The 18,688-nt window shown below is 38.3% G+C and overlaps 1 long non-coding RNA gene across 2 annotated transcripts; it reads left to right on the forward strand.

Annotated features, from left to right (window-relative positions):
• The first annotated feature begins 5,795 nt into the window (after window positions 1-5,795).
• Window positions 5,796-17,601, forward strand: LOC105948214. 2 transcript variants are annotated; one of them, XR_004220045.1, is made up of 5 exons: window positions 5,796-6,180; window positions 9,695-9,841; window positions 10,535-10,619; window positions 13,137-13,285; window positions 16,420-17,601. It is a non-coding gene; the product is annotated as an uncharacterized LOC105948214 (long non-coding RNA). The 2 variants fall into 2 exon arrangements; XR_001925182.2 differs by lacking the exon at window positions 10,535-10,619.
• Window positions 17,602-18,688: the final 1,087 nt, after the last annotated feature.

An 18,688-nucleotide genomic window follows, 5' to 3' on the forward strand; every position in this document is an offset into this window, starting at 1 on the left:
TAAAATGAATAACTCAACATAAAATCAAAACAAAAGACACCTTTACAATGCAATAAATAAATAAATAGATAGATCTGTTTCCTGTAGTTAGTTGCACTGATCCCTGATCACAGGATTCCTATTTCTTAACAGGTAAAGCAGGTAATAGGAATTGCATCCAAATATTCATTTAAATATTTCATTTTTAAATATTTAATAGCGATGAGCGAAATTTTTCACCAGGCATGGATTTGCAGCGAAATCCATTGCATTTCACCATTGGCACCTTTTTCAGCGAAACGGGTGCAAAAATTTGCCGCAAAAATAATTCAGCAAGTAAGAAAAAGTCGCAGTCGCATCAAAAAAGTTGCGGACATTTAAAAAATCCTGCAGAAGCCTTGTTTCATTAATTTTTTCGCCGTTTTGCAAATTTTTCTGCAGTTTCGTAAACTAATTTCAAATATTCAAATGTCCATTTCAAATATTCAAATATTTTATACTGGGCAATGAATAGACAAATAATATCATATAAACACCAAGAAATATCAGTCTCAGATTGGATCTTTCTTCTTGTGGCTTCTCCAATCAGAGCATAGCTCTCTTGACAGACAGTAAAATTGACCAATCAGGGCAAAGCTGAAGCACTGCAGAAATGAAGGCTGATAAGAAGGACCTTCAGGCTATAAACTTTACCTAAGATCCTCACCAACTGTGAACTTTTGCTGCAGATTTCCTCCCACTCTCCCAGGTACTCTCCTGTTTATGTTCTAAAGGCTTTATCATTAGCTGAAATTTAATAGTATTTTGTCACCTGGCAACTATAATATCCCTATCACCCTTGCTCCAGTCCTAAATTAACTCTTTCCACCTGAAAAGGCTAATTGTGCTTTTATATGTTTTTATATATTTTTTGTTGTTTTTTTTCTTACTTTTGTCATTGTTTTGTTCATTTCTACTCAGTTACAGTGGAGCCCTCATGAGATTGCATAGTTGGGAAACAAACCAATGTTGTGTATCAGTGCCAGTGTTATAGTGCGAGGGCCTAAATATCTGCCATCAGTACCCACTGCATCTCACTGCATATAATGTGCAGGTTTTGTAAATACAGACTGCATTTCACTGTATATAATGTGCCTGGGATGTTAGTACCCACTGCCTTTGTCTCTATAAAAGTAACTAAAACATATTTAAGCTAACTGATCCCAAACACAAATGGACAGAGAATCCCTCACAGAAGTGCATGTATGAATACTTTTACATCATGAGTGTTTTAAGGTGAAAAAAGCACTTCACAGTATATATATATATATATATATATATATATATATATATATATAAAGCACAGTATACCCTGGAAGTCATTAGGAACCACAAGAGGTAGTTGGGAGGTTCATTTTTTATGCCAGCAGCAAAATTCGCAAACCTGCTGAAAAATGTCCTTCTTATGCTGCTACTGCACAACTTTTTTGATGCAACTGCAACTTTTTCCTCACTCGATTTTTTGTTACACCAAATTTTTGCAGCAGTTTTGTGAAAAAAATCACCAATGGCAAAATTTTGCATTGAATCTATGCCTGGCGAAAAAATTCGCTCATCCCTAGTGTTGCAGAAATGTATATATATATATATATATATATATATATATACTTGCTACTACATTATCTGCTGCAAATGTTAGGTTTTGACCTTTTAAATCCCATGGTTTTAGTTGAAATTATTTACGTAATGAACAATACATTCCTTACTTCAAGCACATTGAAAGTCAGTCCTGACAAACACAGGCTGCAGGGCACATTTACCTCTCATGTGATAGAGTTCCTCGCAATACTCATCTGGACATGACACAGACAAATGAGGAATGCTATAAAGTTAGCCTCTGATTTTATGCATTATCTTAACTAGATTTAAGCAAAAGCGAAATTCCAAATAGTACAAGTTATTGCCTAGTCCCAGTGGAATTTAAAAGCAGAGGTGGGGGGAATCACTGGGCAGCTTGAAACTGTTGTTCTGAAGGTACTGTCTGACCTTAGGCAAGATGCAAAATTATATGAACCTACAGTGTACCAGTGCATCTCGTAATTACGATAAAATGACAAGCTTGGCTCCAAGTTTATTTCATACATCTAATTAACCTGCTTTGTTGGCTGTAATGTTTTATGAGCAGTTTCACAGCTTCTTGTTCTCTACTCTTTCTCCAGAGAGTTAAGAATATCTCTGAGATTGTTGACTGTGCTGTGAAAGGTTTGTTTATTTGGACCCAGTGGGCTTTTTGTTTTTCTATGATTGCACTTCATGGGTGATTGAGAAAAGATGTGAAGCTTTGTAGCACATTAAACCTGGCTGTTTCAAGTTCTAATTAAGTAAACAATCCTTTACATCGAAGTCCATCTATGTAGCAAAAGGCAGAGTAAATCCTTGCAAGTTCTATTGGCAGCAAGATGCCTTTGAAAAGTCTTTAGGTTATCCGAAGAAAAGCTTTTTTTTTTTTTTAACGTAACAACCATATCAAATAATCCAGGATTTTCCACTTTGACACATCCCTTCCTCTGGAGGAGTGCATTCTGCCCTTGAGGAAAAGACAAAGACAGAGAAAACCTTGATTAGAAATCAAAGACGGCTTTACACGTGCACCCACATTTATCAGCAAAAAAATAACAAAAGGATCTAATATTGTGGAATGAAAGATCAACAGGCCTGGAACAGTGTTGCAAACAACTGTAAGTCTTGTTCACCATACTTCCAGCCTTGTTTAGGTGTAGGCCCCCTTTGACAACATTCCTTGCTTAATGAGAGATGAAATATTTGGGTCCTATGAAAAGCTGAATAGTGCAACTGAGCACCCTCAGGTTTTTCCTGCAGCTGATCAGTTTATCATTTAATCCTTTACTGCAGAAAACTCTTCTGCTATTATATGTTTACAGACAGTTAGCTGGGAATGGGATTTAAACCATATATTGTAGTTTCAGAAAAAAGAAAAGTAGAATCTGCCATTTAGATTCAGCTGGGATCAGAATGTTAAAGTCCGTCAGCCTTCCAGCAAAGCAAGGCTTATACCTGAATGAATGAATAGAACTTTCTTCTCTAACCAGCTATCGCTGAAAGTAATTTAAAATGTGTTAGTGTAACATATACTGAAATGTTTGCCTGGCAAACTTGTAATTGGAAAAGCTTTTCATTCCAAGTTGAGTTCCACAAGGATGCCTATCGGCCTCTTGGCTGTTTGCTTTGCATCATAATAATCTTGGTAATTGTTTGGCTAGGCTGAGCTCCAGGTGGAAGGTGATGATACAGTAATCCAGTCTAACGCTGCGCCACTGGGCACCGGTTCCCTAACTACATAGATTTGTACTTAACTGGAGGGCACAGCATTGCAAAGTAATGCAAAAAAAATTGAGAGAGCCTTAAAAAAGTGAAGAAAGAAAATCTATGTCTCTATAATCAGAAGCACCAGTATTAAAAAATGAATTTATTCAACTTTTACTGTTGAAGATTTGCAAGCCATATGCAGTCAATAGATTAGAAAGAATATTGTTTTAACTACTTAAAATATCTAACAGCCATTTGAATATTTTTAAGTCTTTTTAAGGTTTTAATGGGTTAATGTACTAGATACTAGATAGGTGCCAAACTGTGCCAGTTACAGGTATCAACCAATTAGATCTTTGCTTTCATGTTCAAATTTGTAGCATACTTAACTAATTTCTGATTGGTTACTGTACCAGAGCAATTTAACCCCAAAGTTTATCATGTAATAAAATATGTAAAGTTTGTTATACAGATCTAATGTTTAGCATCCAGTCAAAAGATAGCATTTACTGGTCATTCTCTAAAAGCAATTATCTTATTGGTTATTGGTAACTGGAGCTGGGCAAACCTAGGCAAACCCTGGAAATTTACCACATTTGCTTCAGAGCTTCCCTGCTTTGCGTTCCACCTGCGTTTGCCACTTACATATGCCTGTGTGAGGATGAGCACAGTAGCAACAATAGGATGCATTTGTTTCTGTGCCTCTGTGGTGGAATGCAGAGGAATGCAACACAGGGAAGCGCAAAAGCAAACAATCGTGAGTACGAGCCTTAAGGTCCCCATACACGGGCAGATTGTGGCTGCTGATATCGGTCCCTTGGACCGGTTCGATCCTGAAATTGGCCATATCTCGATCGGCCAGGTTAGAAAATTCAGTCGGATCGGGGACCGCATCGGCTCGTTGATGCGGTCCCCAAACCGACTGCCCCTTGCCGCCAGTATAATTCGATTGTTTGGCCCCAGGGCCAAATGATCAAATTATTTTTATTTTAACTACACGCTCCCCGATATCGCCCACTCATAGGTGGCGATCTCACCAAGCGAGCGGATCTCAGCATGTGTGTGGACCTTTAAGCATTGTCTCCCAAACAATCTTTATAAGTTCCAGTAAACTTACTGACCACATGTGGAGCTTGAACAATGTCAATGCACCAGTTGATTTTCTGAAGGGTTAATTCTTACAACGGATATTACAAATACTGCAATTATTTGAGCATTCAAATAAGTTTTTGGTCTATTTAAAGTTAAAATGAAAACAAAAATCTAATTAGTTGCTATGGGTAACAGTACAATTTATATTGATAAATCAACCATGTGTCATAAAAACCTAGGTTCAGTGCCAGATTTCTCGAATTTCTCGGATTTCCCATGACTAGCTCTCACTAGACAGGTGTCTAGCACTGGTTACATTCCGATTCTTCCTTAGTTGCGTCCTTGCTACATAGTGTGGAGAAAGGGATTGGGGTAGTAGGATTACACCTCTCTCCTGAACAAGTTGGATAGGATGCCAAAGGTTCTTGAACATGAACAAAAGGTTTATTTGCAAAACACATATGGAATAATGCAGCATCACTTGTGGTAGATGAACTACAACAATAATGTCATGATTGGTATCCCAAAACCCAGAGCAGGTGGCAAGGTGCAGTGATGGCTCACGCATCTGCTTATAAAAGCCGCCTTTCACGTCGGAAGGAGCCCTTTGCTACACAGATGCCGCCAGGACTTAGAGAGAGAACCAAGGCAAGAGTTCTGGGCAGATAAAGGAACCAAATTGTTTGATAGGTGAAACAGGAACAAGTCAGCATAGTCATAGAACAGGCCAGGGTCAAAAACCAACAGACAGCGTGGCACAGAATGTGAAAGTATCAGGAACTATAGGGATTTGAACCCTGGACTGTATGCGGAACTCTAGGTGCACATGCTTGCTGAGCCACAGGGGGCTTTTTGAGCTACATGGGATCGGTTGCCCTAATGTCCCCTCTGCCTTTCTACCAGTTTCTCTGTCTATATTGGTCATCACATGTGTGGCTGCTTTAGTAATTACCATACTATATAAACCCTCTCCAGACTACACCCAGTGCTCGATCATCGTTCCCGCTGAGCCTGGTCTTGCCACCTCTAATTCCTGATTCCTGTGTTCCCTGCCTTGTTCCTGTTTGGTTTTTGCGATATTGACTTCTGCCCGACTTTCTGGATTGCTTGAACTCTGCCTGGACTGACCCCTGCCTGACTAACAGACCTGCTAGAACTCTGCCTGGATTGACCCCTGCCTGATTATCGGACTTGCTAGAACTCTGCCTGGACTGACCCCTGCCTGCCTTCGGATTCGCCTGTTACCGAACTCTATATCTTATCACAGGCTGGTACAGTACTTTTATTTCCATTCTGTTTTGTTTTTCATTAAAGCTCTTTCATTCATCTCACTTGGCTGTCTGGCCCTTTAAGGGAGTTCTGGGTTATCTGCACATAGGCTCCTACCTGCCAGCCACCCACCTGTGGCTGCACCTGACAGAAAGACTAGTCAAAAAACAGGCAGAGGCTGGTTCAGGCAGTTATACAGGGATGGCCAGGAACAGACAGAAGTCAAAACACAGACAATCCGCACAAGGAACACACCCAGGAATTGACATACGCTGGGCAGTGAGTACACAGTCGTGGCACCTTTAAATATTTGAATTTTGTGCCAAAATGACATCAGACACAGCGCCCTGTACAAAAAGGCATGCAGCACAGTGAGGAGGATGGCAGCTGTCCCCAGGGTTGCCCTACTAGACCACCAGGTATTGTTACAAATAAAACACATGCACCACAGGGTAGATGATCTGGCAGAATTCAAGATACACCTTAAGGACTACCGGCAAGTGATCCAGATCCCCTTTCAGTAGAAATGTTCAGGTAAATACTATGTCTGAATCTCCTTTTCACACTGTGATCCCCTCCACTCTAAGGCATGTATTGACTAGGGAAAGCTACCTTCAAATATCAATCTTCTAGTGGGGCTCAGTTCTGCCCTTTCTAGCTATTTCTGTCTAACTTACAGTGTCAATGATACGGCTATTCCTATTTTGTCTAAACCTTGTTCACTGGGACCTTGTTCCCAACACTCTTTACTGGGGTTATGTTGTCCCAGGGCTCCCCAGCAGGATCCAACCTGTTGGTGGAAGTCAAAGAGGAGAAGACCTGGGGCCTTATTTATAAATATTGGGCAAATTTGCTGTATCATACTGTAACCAATCAGTGATTAGCTTTTTTTTAGCAGCTGCTGGTGGAACAGTGTCTGCAAACAATCTGTCAGTTGCCATGGGATACTGCCCAGGTGCAAATTTGCCCAGCCTTTATAAATGACCCCACATATGAGCTTGCACTCAACATATTAAACTACTGTATAACAGGAAGTGGTAACCACCCTCCCAGACTAATAGGAAACACATCTTGCCAGGTTTACAGGCAACCTGCTTAGCATTTGGTAATACTACATATCTTTGTATGCTTTTGACATTACTATATAATCTGTTATACTGCAGTCTATTCTAAATATAATACATTTTTGTTAATTTCAGCTTGAATATGATCCCACCATGACATTGTGTAAGCACCAGTTTTGATTTACTTTATTATCTGATTGACATTTACAAATTATATCCCATGTCCTAAATCATATTCCCCAGTGAGCAAGAGATTTTTTATAACCCCAAATTTCTGATCTGATGTTGTAACAACATTTCCTGCACAGCTTGTTTCCCTTGATAATTGAATAACTCATTAATTAGTTAATCTGGATCTGGCTTTTCCAATCAGCTGTCTATATATTTAGAGCTAGCATAACGAAAGCACTATTTGTTATAATATTTCACAGTTATAAGGAACTAGCAGTTAAACAAGGCAGCTGGAAAAGAGAGGCAAGGCATTGGACTATCTTCAAGGGTGAAGACAAATGGTACTTCTAGTAGCAGCTACTCGTCATGGCTAAAAAATAGCCAATGGTGATTAGTATTGTCTATGGCAGGGTATTTTCTGGCATTTAGTTACCTTGACAAGTAGCTACTACTAAGTAGTTCTGTGTGTCTTTGCACTACATCATGATGCACCCAAACAACACTAACCTTGGCAGACAACACAAACCAGAGCTCTCAGAAGGTTGTTGGGAGAGCAGACAGTTGATAATCCAATACATATATGAATGCAATGCTGGATTTCTAATGATGGCGCCCAGAGGCCTTCCCCATTCCCTGCCCCCCTCAGGATTGCGCATGCGCATCCATTTAGTTCACATATGAAGCACTGGGTACAGAGTGCACTGAAGTTTAGGTGCGAGTGTTCAGCATGCTGCCCCAGACCTTTGTGGCCTCAACACAAATCCGGGCCTGTATGAATGGCATATCAACTTCAATGTGTCTATGAAGATTTTCATTCATCCAGGTCATGGTATATCTAGTATAAATAAATTTAAAGCAACTGGACTTGTTTGGTAATCAGTGGGGATCATGCATCTCAGTAACTTTATTTGCACATCCAGGGGTTAACAGCATACAGGCACATATGCACAACATTTTGTACAAGCATGCATTCACAGGTAACATTTTCACACTATCCAGACAATTTTAGTTTCTATTACTGATAACCTAACCTAGCTATCTTCCTTGTCCCCAGTCCTGGGATCCCTGTTTTATCAATATGACATTCTCTGCAGTGTCCCCTTGCTATTCCGCATAGGCTTTTTCCTACTGGCACTACTCCTGGCCTGAGGCTGTACAACCCTTCTCAGTAGCCTATCCTCTTGGGTCCCTATCCGGTGGATGCTTCCCCAGGAAACTATTTTCTTTACTTTATTCATTGGGGCAATAGGGGGCCGATACTATATAGCCCTGTCTCAGACACCTAATGCCTGCTTACTAGTGATGGGCGAAAAGTTTCGCGAGGCATGGATTCGCGGCGAATTTCCGCGTTTCGCCATTGGCGGATTGTTTCGCGAAACGGATGAAAAATTTCGCCGCGGAAAAATTCGACGCACGTCCAAAAATTGTCGCCGGCGTCTTAAGAGAATAGTCGCGGGCGACGAAATAATAGCCGCGCGCGACGAAACAATAGCTGCGCAACAAAATAATAGCCGCGTGCGACGAAACAATAGCCGCGCGACAAAATAATAGCCGCGTGCGACGAAACAATAGCCGTGCGACAAAATAATAGCCGCGGGCGACGAAACAATAGCCGCGGGCGACGAAACAATAGCCGTGCAACAAAATAATAGCCGCGTGCGACGAAACAATAGCCGCGTGCGACAAAATAATAGCCGCGTGCGACCCCCTACAAGGTGGTCACATTCTTGATCATGCAAATCAGCACCAGATTTTTGCAGCTGCAAATTTCCACTGGTTTCCTAAAAAGCCAGCTTCTACCTACTTTTCTGGTAATTAATTCACTAACAATCTTTATGTTATGTTTAACTCCTTTCCCCACCCCCATATTCCTAAAAATAAGGCTTCTATCAAAATCATACTTCATATGTCTTCATGTCACATATTTACTCCTGCAACTGCCCTACTATTCCAGATACTGACTATTCCACTCCAATATCCAGCTACTGGGCTCATACATCCAGTGACCCCCCTCTTGTACCATGCCATTTCCTTCATTGGCTTCAGCTGTCGTTCATAATAAAATGCACAATTCTGACCCTGATTTTCAAAGAAGTTCACATCTCTACCCCATATGGTATCTCTAAGTATTCACCAAACACTTTTATAATGATCTACTCCTCAGCACCTCACCAATTACCTATTTACTGTACAAACATTCATGACTTCACTAGAGTAGCACTCTTTCTCTGGATTTCCCTTCTACATTATATTAGACTTTCTCTAATCTTGCTGAATCCCACCTTATGTGCCATACCTTCTTCCCCTTCTAGAATGTAAAATCAAATAAACAAAGTCAGTATTTGTATATACTGCAGAATATAGTAGTTCTTTATAAATGTACTAATACTAGTTATTATAATAACATTAAAATAGCTGCACCAATGTGCATTTGGCAAAACCATTGCTGAATGAATTGATGAATATATTTGTTTATCAACAGTGCAACTTAATATCTGTATATATATATATTATTAGTAACATTTATGCGCCAACATATTCCGCATCGCTGTACAATAAGTGGGTTTCATACATTGGACATACAGAGAAACATATAAAACAATCAATAACCGATACAAGAGGTGAAGAGGGCCCTGCCCAAAAGAGCTTACAATCTACAAGTATATATTTTGTTTGTCTTTATTCTGTGGTTATGTCCTAAGATGTGCACTTGCTAATTTATAATTATTGTTTTGTAAACCACTGTGGGTGGATACATCTGTACTTTGCACTTCTGCAAAATGGTAACTAATTGCCATCTTATCTCATGACAGGCCAGGAGCTGTGCCTGTATAAGGATTTGCTCTGCACCCCTCCCTGTGGTTCTGCTTTGATCTGTATCATGCTACTGCAATGTTCTGCTAAGTGGATTGGCTCAAGGTCAAGGAATGTTTGACCCAGAGGTCAACTGCTTAAACCCGGTAAGGAAAGCTGCAATTGTAAATGATAAATGGCCTACTTTATGTGAGAAATAACCCAGTGGGCAAGGGTATTTATAATGGATCTAAGAGGTTTACTAGATGGCAAGTTTAGATGATAGGTCAAAGGTCTAGTGTTAAGAATCCAATTAACTAATTATTTCTTTATGAACCTCCTGGGGCTTGCTTTTCTATATACTCTTGTTTAAAGCAATTAAATATATACAACAGAATAATAAATAATGAAACACATAGGCTATTTTGGTTTTATTTGGATAAAGGGATTTAATGTGTTGCATGTTGGACACTGGAGATCACGTTTTGCATTTGCATTGTAAAAATTCCCATAAAAGATCTGATTTATTAAATAGATCACAGAAAAGTGTCACTGTCAGACTGCATTCCTGAAACTAACATTTCAAGTCAGGGCTACATTTAGTAATGGAACCCAGTCCAAAAACTGTAATGTAGCAAACAATCTATCAATACCCTGAGCCCAGGACTCACTGCTGATTTATTGTACATTTACCTTAGTGTAACTGCTTCTACAATAAATGTTAGCATATGAATGCTATTGTCAAATACACTGAATAACATTATGTAGCTGAACAGTCAAATAAAATCTATACATGTATAGGGGCTAGAGCATTATTATCACTACCGTCACAACTCACTAAAGAATCTTGTTGTTTACAGGCAGTAAACAAATTTAAAGGCACTGCAGAATATATAACAGAGAGAAGCAGCAATACTTTTGCTGACAAAGGGGATGAGCAAGAAGGTAATCAAATGTCTTCAGCTAAACTGTTTCAAGAAACAGAGACAGCAACTAGTGATCCCTTCCCGTTCCACTTTGCCAAAAAATTAGCGAATCTTTCAAAAGATTCTCGAAACAGCAAAAATGTGGCAATTCCAATCTGCCAATTGTGAAATGCGGAAATTCGCTGCAAATCCATGCCTGACGAATTATTTCGCCCATCACTAGCAGCTACATCTTGAACCCTGACAAAGCTTGTGAAAGGACCTCCAGGGTCCAAAACATTGCCGTATTCATGCCATATGTGAAATAAAGGCGGTTTTATGATTACAAAATGGGAGTGCTGCAATCTTGAGGAATTGGAGCTTGAAGGTATGGGTATAGACCCATTTTGCTGTGTGCACATGTGTGCTGGAAATCCACTGTGAAAGTATACTGTTTCAAAAGTCAGAACCAGCAGTGCAAAAGCTAGAAAGGGACAAATACCGCCTTCAGTGGAAATCCCATTTACAAATAACTTTAAAGGTATTAACGTGTCATTTTTGTATATTGGAAAGTTGAATTTAGAATTATATTTTCTTTAAATAAAGCAAATGGTAAAAAATTTAAAATCTATCTATAAATGTATGCTTAGTTAATTTAGTGCTTCTTGTATATATGCAAAAAATGCTATAATAAAACATATTTAAATATAAACATAAGTACAGAGAGAGAGAGAGAGAGCAAATTGCTAAATAATAGTTAAGGTTTTTGAATCAAAGAGGCAAAAATGTTTTCAAATCTTAGACATGCCATTTAATGTTAAGAAAATCAAGAGACTGCCCTTGAGCTTTGTAGACAGACATTGCAAAGGCAAGACAAGGTAGAAATTGTAAATGTTTGAACTGCAAGGGCTAGGTTGTACTACTGAATGCTATATTTATACCGAATATGTGCTTTTTCTATACGCAATATGCTGTAGTAGCAGAGAAGGTTGCTGACATTTACCTGTAGGGTGCCTGGGGGCAGTGTCAAAGAAATGTTAAAAAAAACAAAAACAAAATAAAGACACACTCACAGGTCTTAAAATAATAAAGAGGTGCTTTATTTCAGATAAAATAGGCTGTAGTACATATTTAGTATTTGCCACAATACACTGCAGACTATGGAATGTCACTGGCGGCCAGGTGTGTGATTTTGGAGTAAATGAATGTTAGCTTGATGCTCAGAACCTTTAAAACCCTTAGGTACAGTGTATGTCTGCACTTTGCATATCTTCCATTACTATGAAACAAGAAATCTCATGGATCAGATTAATAGACAGGTTTTCTTGCATATGGGGATCATTTTTTTTTTTTTAAAGATGAAAAAAATTGTAGTTGTCCTTCTTCTGTATGAGAAATTGATCAATGACAAGTCTGGGTACATTTAGGGGGAGATTTACTAATCCACGAAAGGTACGAAGGCGTTTTTTTGTAATGATCTGTATTTTTGCGATTTTTGCCGTCGCAACTTTTTCGTATGTCCTGCGACTTTTTCGTCGATCTCGCGAAAAAATCGGATTGGTTTTTCTGCCGTTTACTATTGCTCAATACGAAAAAATCGCGACGGCGGCAAAATAGTCGCGCAGAAAAGGATAAAGTCGCAACGGCGACGAAAAAGTCGCAAAATTTGCGTTTCCAATACGATTTTTTCCTTTCGGGATTCGGATTCGTGGATTAGTAAATCTGCCCCTTAGTCTTACCCTAAGGAAGGCCAACATTTGAACATTTGCTTGGTCAGGATTCATCCCCCAGATGAATTCCATGTTCAAATGGATGGAGTGCGCTGATACAACATAACACTGCAAAATTTTTCGCCAGGCATGAATTAGTCGCGTGACAAAAAAAAGGTTGTGTGCCTCAAAAATTTATGTTGCACATCAAACAAAATTGTTGCAACATAATTTTTTGCAGTTGCAGCTTATCTGCTCATATATGGTGCACTTTGATAGGCCTAACTGACCAACATTTGGCAGAAAATTGGACAGGTTTAAAAATGTCATAGCTGCAACCCTCATCCCAACAGCCTGTATCCCTATCATTGTGATTTGATCGGTTGGCCCGAGGGACAAATGACTGGATGAGTCCAATATCGCTTACCTCAAGGTGGTCATATCGGCAAATACAGACTCTCTTTTGGTAAACTTGACAGGAAGCCTAAAGTGCACTGGGGGAAGCAAAATTCATATACACATGGCTATCTGACATGGATACACAAACAGAACAGTTAGAACAGCAATGCCTGCAAAGTACCTGCTAGGCAGAGAAAGAGATGGAGAGAAGTTCTCTCTTTTAAATCATTTGTTTAATGCCTAACAATACATTACCTCTATCTTTGTGTGATAGTTCGTGTACACTGAGCAGACAACCAGCAGAGGGAACCCTTCTTCCCAGATAAATGAAAACTGGCTTTGGTAGTCCCATCAGGATTGGAAAAACCCATAGACATTTCTGCAACCTGTTATATCTTTATTGCCATTTACCATATTTACTTAGTTTCACATTTATTACAATCCTCCAGATTTTTCACACTATTACCGAACATGGAAGTGTACAATGTTTAAAAACCTTGAGGACTTTGGAAATTTCAGGACTTTTGGCAGTCAAAGGGTTACTGTAAAATGCTCATTCAGGGAAAGGCCAGTAAACCTGAACACTTTATGATTTAAGGTAAGCATTTTGTGTCGTTTTATCTACTTCTCTGCGCTGATTGCAATGTATTATGCACAGATGTAACCAACATCTGGATGTGTTTAGTAAGCGAGATAGAGTGACAAATCAAATTTATTGTGGATGTGCATGGGTGCAGTGAGCAGATGCACCTCAAATTCAAAAAAACTGCTTGTTCTTTAAAGGTTAGAAGAAATAGCTCATGATAAATAGGATGAATGCCTGCTTTTGATGTAAAAGGAAAAAAGACCACATAAACTTTGTCTCAAACAAAAACCACATAGGCCACACACTAATATCTCACCCCAGCTATCATTGTCAGTGTTTTTTGAGTATATATGGATATTCCTAACGCAAGGTGCAATAACCAAAAACACCTTTGGGCTTCTCAAAGTAAGTTAAAGAATAAAAAAGCCAGACCAGTTTAGAAATTCATATGTTAGATATGTTAGAAAGGGATTTTTGTAAAGCTTTTATAAAGCACCCCTGGACAAAGCAACTGTGAAATGTTTCATCATCAGTAATCCTAATACAGATATGGAATCTATTATCCAGAATGTTGGGACCTGGGGGATTTTAGATGTAATTTGCAGAATCCTACCATGAGGCTACAAAAAATTATTTATTTGTTGAATTAAAAATCATAGTAGGATTCTTTTGCCACAAACATGGTTTAATGCTAGCAAAATACCTGTATTATTACAGAGGGAAAGGAAATAATTAATAGTTTAATTAAACTGTTGCGCCAACCCAGTCTGCTCTGATGAATCACACATAAGTGTGACTTTTGACACAGGGGAAACCTGTGCCTACCGCCACTCTGGAGCAGTAATTCCAGGTTTCATACTGTAGGCTACATCAATAGGCAAAGTAGACTTGTGCCTAGAGAATAATGACCAAACATCAATTTTATGCAAACCACCACAAAGTATCCAATCTGTTTTTTGTTTTTTTTTGAGGCAACTGTGCCTGATATTTATAAACACACAAGTGCCATTGCATATGCTTAAATGCACTGAACATGGCTGAACTATAGTTCCTATCTGAGAACAAAAACAGTTTGCCAATTTCTTGGTACAATTTTAGACATCAAAGTATCATGAAAGCATATCTTGCTTGTGCCTATCAAAAAGGAAAGGATGAATTCCTGCCTTTAAATACACCCATTGAGAACTTGAAAAGTGAAAATAATGATAGTAAAGGGGGCATTTACTAACGCTTGATTGTTATTTATTTATTTTCTTTTTGGTTAGTTATTTTTCCCTTCAAAATACAATTTTGTTGCTGAAAGAAAAATGTGATTTTTCATGATTTATTATTCAACAAATCCAAAAGCAAAAATAAGCCAACTAAAACCTGTCGAGATCATGTTGAAGTCAATGGCAGATGTCCCTCCTACAACTGGAATATCTTTCTTTGCTTTGTAGTTTTTGAGGTTTTTTGATGCTGGCTTCTTCCTGCGACAATACAAAAAGTTTGCGTTTTTTCCACATCTCGTTTTAAATTGAATTTCCAACTAAAATAACCAGTTTTTTATGGCTGTTTATAATTTCTTTTCTATTGGTACTGACTCCAGTGTCTGTGTGTTCCACCACAGACCCATTTTCATGCTTAGGGTTTTAGTGCAGAGCAAGAGTTCTTTTCAGCTGGTGTCCCACCATAGAACTGAAGCTGGTTTATTTCGTTGCATTTGCTTGTTCTTATTATTCCACTTTGTTATGAACTGCACTAAAAAAATATATTTTTAATTAGGAATAAAAAAATAATATAAAGCATCTAAGGCTCCAGTAACTTGCTCATTTGACACTGCAACATTCAAAAGCATGGGGTATATATAAAAATGCCCAACAAGGCTAGCTCTTCTCCATGCTCAGTTATTTAATAAACCAATATGAATAAATTGTTTTTCCACTGCATCCTATTATGGAGTTTGTAAAACTAAGATCTAATTGAGGAATGGGTTGATGAAGAGAATTGGAGATAAGGATGCCTGGATGAGAAGAATTTTAGCTTATGGTTAGTTGGGTTAGAAGTGTCTTTTAGATCCAAAGTTATTACTGGAATGTGTAACATTTCCCTGGTGGAACAGAATGCTGTAGACGTACAAGGCCATAAGGAGACCTAGCAAGTATCGCTGTGCTCTAGCAAGATGTGTAATTATTAGACACAGTGAGGACATTTTAGTGGCAGGATTATACTTTAAGCTGAAAAGGGTTCCCCATAGAGTGGGTTAATGCTGTCAGGAGGTGAAACGTATGATCTGCTGGAGGCAGTCTGAATCTGCATCTGGTTTACAAGATATTTTCACAGACCTTTACTACAACTTTCTAAATAAGGACTATACAATATGATTTGATATTCTAATTTCTTTTTATTATCTTCGAATTTATGCACTTGGAAAGTATCTTGTAGATTGCATGCTCTTTTGGGCAGGACCTTCTTTATGTTTTGTATAGGTTATTGGTGGTTTTGTATGTTTTCTTGTATGTTTAAATGTAAACCTATTCATTGTACAATGCTGCATAATATTTCGGGATTTTTGAAACACATAATATTAATGAACCCGTTGTGCACTTGGAAATGCCATATCTCTTTATGTGGTCAGATTCACATCTGGCTATGAGAGCATGTCTTTTATTTAGTAGCACATTTTTTGCCTCTTTAAGACATTTTGTCCTTTCTTTTTGGCTAATTGTGATATGATGAGATATTGATAGCGGGTGACTGCAGAAAGAACAATTTTTAACTGGCAAATTAAAGCCTAATCCCTTCTATTCAAGATGTTCTAATTTTTATTTCCAGAAGGAACTTACTTTTTCATCCAAAAAGTTGCGGGAGATGTCTGTTTTATGTCTGCCCTCACTCACCTCTCTCTCTCTGCTCCCTGTCCTGCCTTGGCTTCTTACAGCTCATAGCTGAAACAGAAACTAATCATTCAGGATGATATCAAAGGCTCCTCTGAAATCAGACTAAGTTAGAACATATGTTTGTCTTTTCCCATGTCTGTCTGAAACCTCACACTGTATGACAGATGTACATAGAACCAGCTTGTGCACTTCTGCGCAAGTTGATATCATTGTAAGTATTGTCATCAAATGCACCCCCATCACTCTGTCTACTTTTTCTTGTTACAGGAAATCTATAAACCACAGAATGATTTTCTCCATATGTACTAACAAGGACAAAGTTTAGCCAGGTTTACTTTTAAACAGGTGACCAGTAAATCTTACCTGCTTATTGCATGTTAAAGGTAACTGCACATTTTTCAAGCTCTGCACCTTTTATTGCCTAACTCTAAGTTTGCTGTATAAAATTTTGATTTCACCACAAAATGAATGAGTTTTGCCTAATAAGTAAGTACATTTAGAAAATCCCCATTTGGTATACCCTGGCATCCCAGCCCATAGACCAGGCTGTCCTACAGAAGGCCTGTGGGCTGGATGTGTCCCTCCAAAGTATTTTTATGACATTTTGCCTGCTCATGGGCTCCATAGACAGCTGTGCATGCCATCAATCATTTGGCCAACAAACAAGTATTTGCCAATTAACTGGCCCACTACATTGCACAACACTGCCATAGATCATGTCTAAATTACTCACTTACTCTATGTACAGTATATGTATAGCACTTTAAATACAAAGGCCTATAATCATCATCTTACATGGGCAGCAAGAATACAGTTTCTTCCTATGACTTGTGATTTTTGCATTCTTTTGGGGAATAAAGGCTGGGAGGACATGCAGATCATGGGCAATTTAGCCATACAAGTTTGTGGCAAAGAATAACAGATGCTTAAAGGTTACACTTTTGGCACTTGGGATAAATATATAAATTGTTTAACATACAGGCAAATAGAATGATCAAGTCAAACAGGGACTCAACAAAAGTTCTCAGTTCTATTAGAGGCATTAATTGCTGTCAACTGTCAATTCATGGAATAAAACTGGCAAAGCAAATGGCATGCTTTCCTGGGCTGTACTGAATACTGCTCCTCAGTGCCCTAGAAATGTCAAGCCCCTAACAACTATACGTTCCATACCTTATGGACATGTGTTTGTTTGGACCAGGCACAATAAAAAGGCACATTATGAGTGAATTATTGATATAATTCATACAGTTTACAAAGCCCAAAAGAAAAAAGGATTGAGAGACAGTAAGACAAAAACTGTAGGAAAACAAGAAAAAGGCTCTGTCATCAAATGCAAATGACAGATGGTGATTGGCAGATTTTGAAATGGCTGCTGTGATCTTGGGAAATAATTGTATTTGTCTTGGACATTCTATTGTTCCTTAACCAAATCTGTACTTTGTACAAAAAAAATAAATTTTGCAGCATAATTTAAACTATTTTAGTTAAATATACCAGAAAGAAACAAGTTTCGTTTTTGCTAAGAAAAAGTAGAAGTATTTCATATCAGACAGCAAAATAGATGTATGGGAGATTATGTCATTTTGATTATCATTCTTGGCAGGAGCAGCTACAGGGCTTTCCTGGGACTTCAGTGACATCATAACTGCTCAGCCCCCAGCTATAATTTAATTGCAGTACCATTGCTGTCTATATTGTAAATACAGAGAACATTATTTACAGCTCTTTGCCAGAGATAATCCTGTAGCAGCAATTAGCAGTTTTGGTACACTCAACAACAAAGAATCCCTTGCAGCCAAAATCTAAAGGTGGCAAAGATTAGAAAATCTGCTTTATGCATCCTGGAGAAATTTTGGAGCAAATCCTTCAGGATTCCCTTGAACAAGCCTAGTAATGTTCTTCCAGCAATTCTTTGACTTTCTTTCTAATCTCATAGAAAAATAGGATTAATTATTGTAATATTCCCAATGGCAGCTAATAAATTGGACATATCTTTTACAAAAACTCCAAAATCTATGTTACTGTTACTGCTTAATGTGCATATATGTTTTTAACAACATTCATAAATGTTTAAAATCAATTTATTGCAGAATTCTGCCCTGATGGTCTGTGCAGACTATAAGTGTAGTAACAACTAAGTCCCGAACGAGCCTGCATTGGATTGCTGCATAATGTCTAGTCCCAATGGAAATGAAAAAATAGCTTTACATTTCATAAACAAAGATCTTTTGTTGTTTGGTGTTTTTGTACTCTGCAAATCTCATTAGAAAATAAGTATATTGATTATTCTTGTGTATTGCGACGTGTTAAAGCAAAGGAATTGTATTCATTTTCATTATGAATTATAAAACAATGTTTTGAAATCATGCTGAGGAAAACAAAGGTCCTTTGAGAGTACAGTATTGTATTAGTGGGTGCCATGGAAGCAGTTAAAGCAGGACTGTCCTACTGGGGGCCTGTGGGACAGATATGGGCCTCCAGATGATTTAAATGGCCTCCAGCCTGCTTTAGGACTCCATAGACTTTATTGTAT

Source organism: Xenopus tropicalis, chromosome 8 (assembly GCF_000004195.4).
Source record: "Xenopus tropicalis strain Nigerian chromosome 8, UCB_Xtro_10.0, whole genome shotgun sequence".
NCBI lineage: Eukaryota > Metazoa > Chordata > Amphibia > Anura > Pipidae > Xenopus > Xenopus tropicalis.